The following is a 6,416-nucleotide window of genomic DNA, read 5'->3' as shown; positions in this document are numbered from 1 at the left end:
TACTATTGTTCATAAATTATACAATACTTTCTTGAGTTGTACAGAGTACGTATTCTCAATAGTTCGTGTAAGATCCAATTCATTCATTCGAGTCTTGAACAATAATCGAGTCTTTGAGAGGCATACAAGTGAACGGTTCTATATTTTTATTTAATGGTGATTATCCAGGAAAATTTTTTTTAAGATACAGTACGTTAATGTCCATGTTCTTTTCACTTTCTTCAGTCATAACCTTCCCATTAAAATACAAGGGTGAAGTAATGCAAAGTTCATGAGCATCTGCTGGTGTTACTTTTATAAATTTGACCATGAAAATACTGGGTCATCTGTGTATGCAAATTTGTTCAATTCTTACATATTTTTATGAAATTTCATGCAAGTATACAAAATAACAGAATCAACATCATCATCCTTATTTTACAGCCATTTTTTTATGTTTGCATGGCTTACCAGATGGTAGTCCTCGATGCTCTAATGTCATTTCTTACAACTTCTCCCCATGTCATTCTTGGCATATCCTTGGCTCCATTCCACATTTAGGTTCAAACATTTCTCATCCAAATGTCCAAACCACCTCAGACTACAGGTAGTTCTACATAACGCGATAATTGTGTTCTTGTAAAATATCGTGTTACAAAAATCGCGTAAAAGAAATAACAGGGCTTATGGAGCAGGGCTAGGTTAGGTGCAGATTTACTCAAATCAAAAATTTAGTAGTAGTTATCTAACACAAAGGATAGCAGTCTAATAAATGTTACATTCATATTCAATAATTTGAAATCATGAAAAAATGTAACACTTACCTGAAAATATGAATGTAACTTGATGGGGAGAAGTGGTGATTTGAGGTTGATAACATCGAAGCTTCTTCAAGTGTTATATCCTTTCTTTAAGATCATCACCGGGAATTCTATCACCAGAACGCTTGGAGATATTCTTCTACCATATTCAATAAGTTAATACCACAAAATTGGAGAAATAGTAAGCAAAATCGCGTTATAGCAAATCAAGCCGCTCGCTGCTAAGAGTACAAATATCGCTCCTAATTCATAAATCGCTGCTAGAGCAAATTGGTTATCAAACACGCTGCTATAGCAGAACTCACTGTATCTCTAAACAGGATTTCACCAATATTCAATAATTCAGCTGCCCATTTAGTTCTAGACAGAGCTTGCCTTTTAGTGTCAAGACACACATGCACTCAACATAATCATTTCAGCTTCGTTTGTCTATGAATATAAGCTTAGGTATTAAGACAGTAATACCGTAGAATTTTCAGTGCAACACATTTTAATGCTAAAAGAAAAAATAGAAACTCATAAAAACACAAGTTATTAACTTATGTAAATAAAAAAAAAGAAGATTTTTAATATACTGTACTGTACTACTTATCTCTATGTTAAAAAAATAAATAAAAGTGAATATTTACAAATATTCATATAAAACAAGAAATATCATTGCTTCCTGGTTGCACATTTTTAAAGTGCCAGTACTGTATCAATATAGGGGTCCTCGGTTAGCAAACAATAACAGGTTCGCGGCCTGACGATGTTCGAAGTCGGAACATATGCTATATACTTACCATACTTGTAAATAAAATACTGTAAATTTGAAGATTAACCCTGTTTGTATTGGCGGGCGTTCATAAGTCGGGGACCTCCTGTACAAGTTTTAGGTCATCACCACAAAAGAAGGAATCTAACATTATGAAGAAAAAAGATGAGGTTCAGGAGGAAACTTAACACATCAAATAAAACCCCAGATTCAGCAAATAAATAACTACAGTATCATGGGCTAGGATATCAGATAATAGGGGTATTTGATACTAAACTATTGTACTACAAGATAAGGTATTTACAAAAAAATGCTGATAGGCAAAGAAGTAAAAAAAAAATGCACTGCTTTTCATCTTCAACCCCATTTTATAGACATTTTCCACGCATGTGTGGCTTAACTGTAATTACCTGATGACAAGGGTATACCAGTTTTCATGAGACATACAGGTACGCCTCGACTTACGACCTACTCGACTTATGACCATGCAACCGCCGCAGTCGTATAAAATATTTTTCAAATTACGTATTTTCGAGTCCAGACGTTAGTGATCGAACTATGTACTGACAAAATTTTCGTTTGTAATTCCCTTTAAAGTGGCTGGCAAGTGTAAAAGTGAGAGTTCTCGTGGTGCTGAGATGAAAAAGACACCCATTTTAGATTTTCTAGGAATTATTTTCGCATTTTCGACCTGTCGTCGGCCCCTAACCCCGTCGTAAGTCGAGGACTGACTGTATTTTAAACATAAATTCAATTTGAAAGAGCTATTCTATAACCTTCAAATCAAATATCAGCATTCTCACTGTATTTAGAAAAAATACTGGCAACATTCCTTCCTATTCATTAACCCATAACAGACAAGTGCTGTCAAAAGACTGAAGCTCACCTTCTGGTGTACTTGCACTTTGTACAAGCAGGCTAAAAATTATACCGGGGTACTTGTCACTATGTCTGGAGAAAATAAACCACTTACAGGTATTTACCGATTTAAGATCATCCGTTTTACGATAATCCACGTGAACATTAATTAGGTTTTAACACTCTCTCACTATATACGTTAGGAAAAATCCACACTAAAAATAGTTATCATTAGGTTAACTCACTGACGCGGAATGTAAACACTGGGGAAGCGCATCTTTCCCTTCACTTATTAAATCCAAATTGGCCAATATGCTCTAATTACTTTCCCATATATCATGCAGCTCCACTTACCTGCGTCCCATCTCATGGCCACCATGCTAACTACTGTACAGTTCAGAGCTTTGTTTCAACATGATCGCATCTGGCCTCACTCGTGTATCGAAAGATATCATTAATAATCGTTGCATAACCTTGTGATTGCTGTGATACTTTGCCATTATTGGTGATTGGAAAACATTATTGTTAAAATTTTGCTGACCGAGGTGATCAGTGTAATGTAACTGTTTCTTTGAAAACATCATTGTTCCATCAACAAGAGTTCCCTAGCCTTGGAGGGGACATGTGATGATGACCAAGCTTGTTATTATTAATGTGGTCAGTGTTGTTAAATTTTTCCTGTATTTATTTAATTATTGAAGGATTATTATTTCTGGATTACATGTCTATATCGGACTGGCCAGGAATGTACCCCAGTGAAACCCATGTTAAAGGGCTCATAGTTTATGTTACGGTTTTCAGGAACACAACCCCCATCGTAAATTGGAAAATACCTATATATTAAGAAATGCTAAGTTATGTACTCTAAAAATTTGGAAAACAATTCCAATGCATTAATAACACTTAACTGAAAATCATTAGTTTATACCATGAAGCATGATAAAATATATACACAGTACTGTATATAGCTAACATTATTCAAAATATTTAGAAAGTGGTGTAGTCCATATCGCACAAGAGGTGCGTTTGTTAAATTTTTTCCGCTTAGGAAAGATTTGGGTGAGATCAGGTGTGGTGAGAAGAATAGTCGGAGGGAAGATCTCCTCAACCACAGGTCCGGAGTATACTTGGTTGATCATAGCAGCTGTGAGCTGAGATCCTGTAAAGGATTAAACAATAAATAACATGTTAGTATTTCCTTTTAATAATACTGTAAACAGAATTGGTACACTGTATATTGACAGTATCACAAGTTGTCATCTATATTTTTACCAAATTAAATATTTTGATACGACAATACAGTACAGTTTTGCATTAAGTTATTAATATCCTATTTACTCAACTCCACTTGTCTATTCTTTAGATGTTAATTAGTTCCCATTAAAAGAGAAAGATTAGAGAAGAATCATTACTTGCATGACAACTTATATCGTTTTCCTTATTTTCCCTACTCTAAAATTATGTTTTATATATATATATATTATTTTTTTTCCTTTTAGTTGTTCTCCATCAATATAACATTACACTGGTACTACCCAGCCATCTACATCATAAAACTTTATCCTTTTAAAAGTTTTCCCCAAATATTGCTTAACTCTTTCACGGCGGGGTTTCAGCTTAGAAAAATTGTGCTCGCTAATTTATCATTATGGCAGGATTAAAGGCAATCCCTCAAGTTTTGCCATACAGCATGGGCAATATTCTTTGTGTGAATGAGTCAGTGTACTTCATCATGTTGAAGGAGACTAACAGTATGATATGTTTATGCTGCTGCCAACTCAACCTCAGTGGAAAGGCAAGACAGTGCTAATTACCACAATTATCAGTGCATTAGAAACTTAGTTTCACTTATGTTGCTGGAAAGACATCAAACAATAGCAGGTGATCCAAGATGAAAATGTAAATAAATTAATTAATCTAGAACTTGAGTCTACATCACGCAAACTTTAATTGCCGTTGTTTGCAGTTTCTACCTGCCTTACTATGGAACAAAAATACCAAGGGAGGTTGTACAATATAACTACTGCAATGTGTCTGATACAACAATCTATAAGTATGTAACCATTACATATTCTATTCATAAAATCCCAAACAATAGGAAAAAATTAATATCCAAATTTTAAACTTACTCATAGCCCAGGGAGGAATTTTCCTCTTAGGAGCACTGTCCTCATCAGTTGAGTCATCACTCTCAATATCATTTATATCATAATTATTAATATTTTTCTTATATTTCTTGGAGTTTGGTGTAATGTCATAACTATCTTTGTTTTTCCCAGTAGAACTTGACTGAGACGGTCCAGTAGTTTTGGAAAATGTGGTATTAAGACCATTTTCCTTGTTATTACTTAAAGTGAATGTATGATTTAGTCCAGTTTCCTTGTTATCAGCTAGTGCAATCTGTAGGAAAATTACAGTGTGAGATATATAATCATAAGATGAATAAAAGCATTACAACATAATAATCAACAAAATACAATAGAGAATGCTGACAAACTAACCTGAGCACTGAAGCTACAGGTTCATGTGGAAAGTGGACATGAAGATGTTACTAAGGAGCTAAGAAATAATAAATTTGAGAAAAGGATTAGAGGAATACTGATGGAATACAGGCATAATAACACATTAAACAGAACTGAGCAAAAGATGATGTTATCTAAAGGAAGTTCTGCATTAATTACCAATTGTTAAATAATGCAGCAAAAGGAAAATAAGTACTTTAGTTTTTACCTTTTTAACTGCTGAGCTTGTCAATTTAGCTTGTTGTAACTCAGCAATGCGCTGTGCTTCAAGCAATTTAAGGTATTCTAACTCCTTTTTCTCACGGGCGATGCGTTCTACCTCAGCAATTTTTCTACAAAAGAAAATTTTTCTGATATACTACAGTTTCTTCAATAACTAATAAAGCAGAATAAATTAATCATGACTTCACTGGTGCAATTAAAAACAAAAACATCAATGGAATTTTTTTTTTTAGATTTTTTTACGTGGGTTAATTAACCTACCTGTCATATTAAATATATACCGTATATATAGTGTACTATATGTATTTGTAGTACAAGCTTAAGTCTCTCATGGTTAAACATATATGGTATTATTGTTAATAATAAGAAACATCCAATACAATATGTTGTTAAAGATTATCTAACAGTAATTAATAAACTTTAGATTGTGTGTATAAATGTGTGAATGAGTAGGAGGCATTACTAAAAATTTTTGGACACAGTATCTATTAATTCACCACACAACTAACGTGGCCTGGTGTAAGTAGAATGTTGATGTATTAACTATGCAGCCTGCTTCCTCGCATATAGCTTGAGCCACTAAGCACCAGAGATGACACACACCTCCAGCATAAAATTCCTTATTTTACCCTGAAAAGTTAAATATCACACACAGAAAACAAACCCATTATGAAAACACATATGGCCTCCACCCAAAAATCCTAACACACATTATAAATGCAATAATGCACAGCCACACATTAATCCTTTTATTATGCCTAAAATAAACCAAATTAAAATGACAGTAACCAGCAGGAAATATTCCATTAACCGGAAATGAAGAGAGATGCAGGCATAATTAATCCACCATTAAAGAGGAAACAACATTTACAGCATATTCAGCCGAGTCCTGGGGTCAGAAGTCCAAAAGCTGGTAACACATCAGAGACTTTGGCATCTCTCAAGCACTACTTCTGACAGAGGAATACAGTATGAGTGCAGCAGCTAGTTATTTGTGCAGTTTGAAACAAATTTACTGTAGCATATTGTACTATTTTCCACCCTAATTACGGCGGATAAGCAAGGTATGCTTATGCATGCGAGTAAGTACTGAACTAAGTATGTAATATGCCTGTTAAAATATAAATTGCTTAATAAGGGGGTCGTGGATTAACGCTTCACCTGAAAGTGCAATGCTTCTCATTATGCTTGAGATAAACATACAAATATTATAAAGCAGCTATATGACCCAAATGATATCTTATTGTCCACCACCAGCAA

At 34.1% G+C, this 6,416-nt stretch overlaps 1 long non-coding RNA gene across 1 annotated transcript; it reads right to left on the bottom strand.

Annotated features, from left to right (window-relative positions):
- Positions 1-3,179: 3,179 nt before the first annotated feature.
- LOC121867006 lies at positions 3,180-5,310 on the bottom strand. Its single transcript, XR_006089072.1, has 3 exons — positions 5,143-5,310; positions 4,542-4,812; positions 3,180-3,571 (listed from the first exon to the last, which is right to left on the bottom strand). It is a non-coding gene; the product is annotated as an uncharacterized LOC121867006 (long non-coding RNA).
- Positions 5,311-6,416: the final 1,106 nt, after the last annotated feature.

This window comes from Homarus americanus, unplaced genomic scaffold, assembly GCF_018991925.1.
Source record: "Homarus americanus isolate GMGI-L3 unplaced genomic scaffold, GMGI_Hamer_2.0 scaffold44915, whole genome shotgun sequence".
NCBI lineage: Eukaryota > Metazoa > Arthropoda > Malacostraca > Decapoda > Nephropidae > Homarus > Homarus americanus.
The sequence above is the reverse complement of the archived record's forward strand: the minus strand, read 5'-3'. Positions and strand labels throughout refer to the sequence as shown.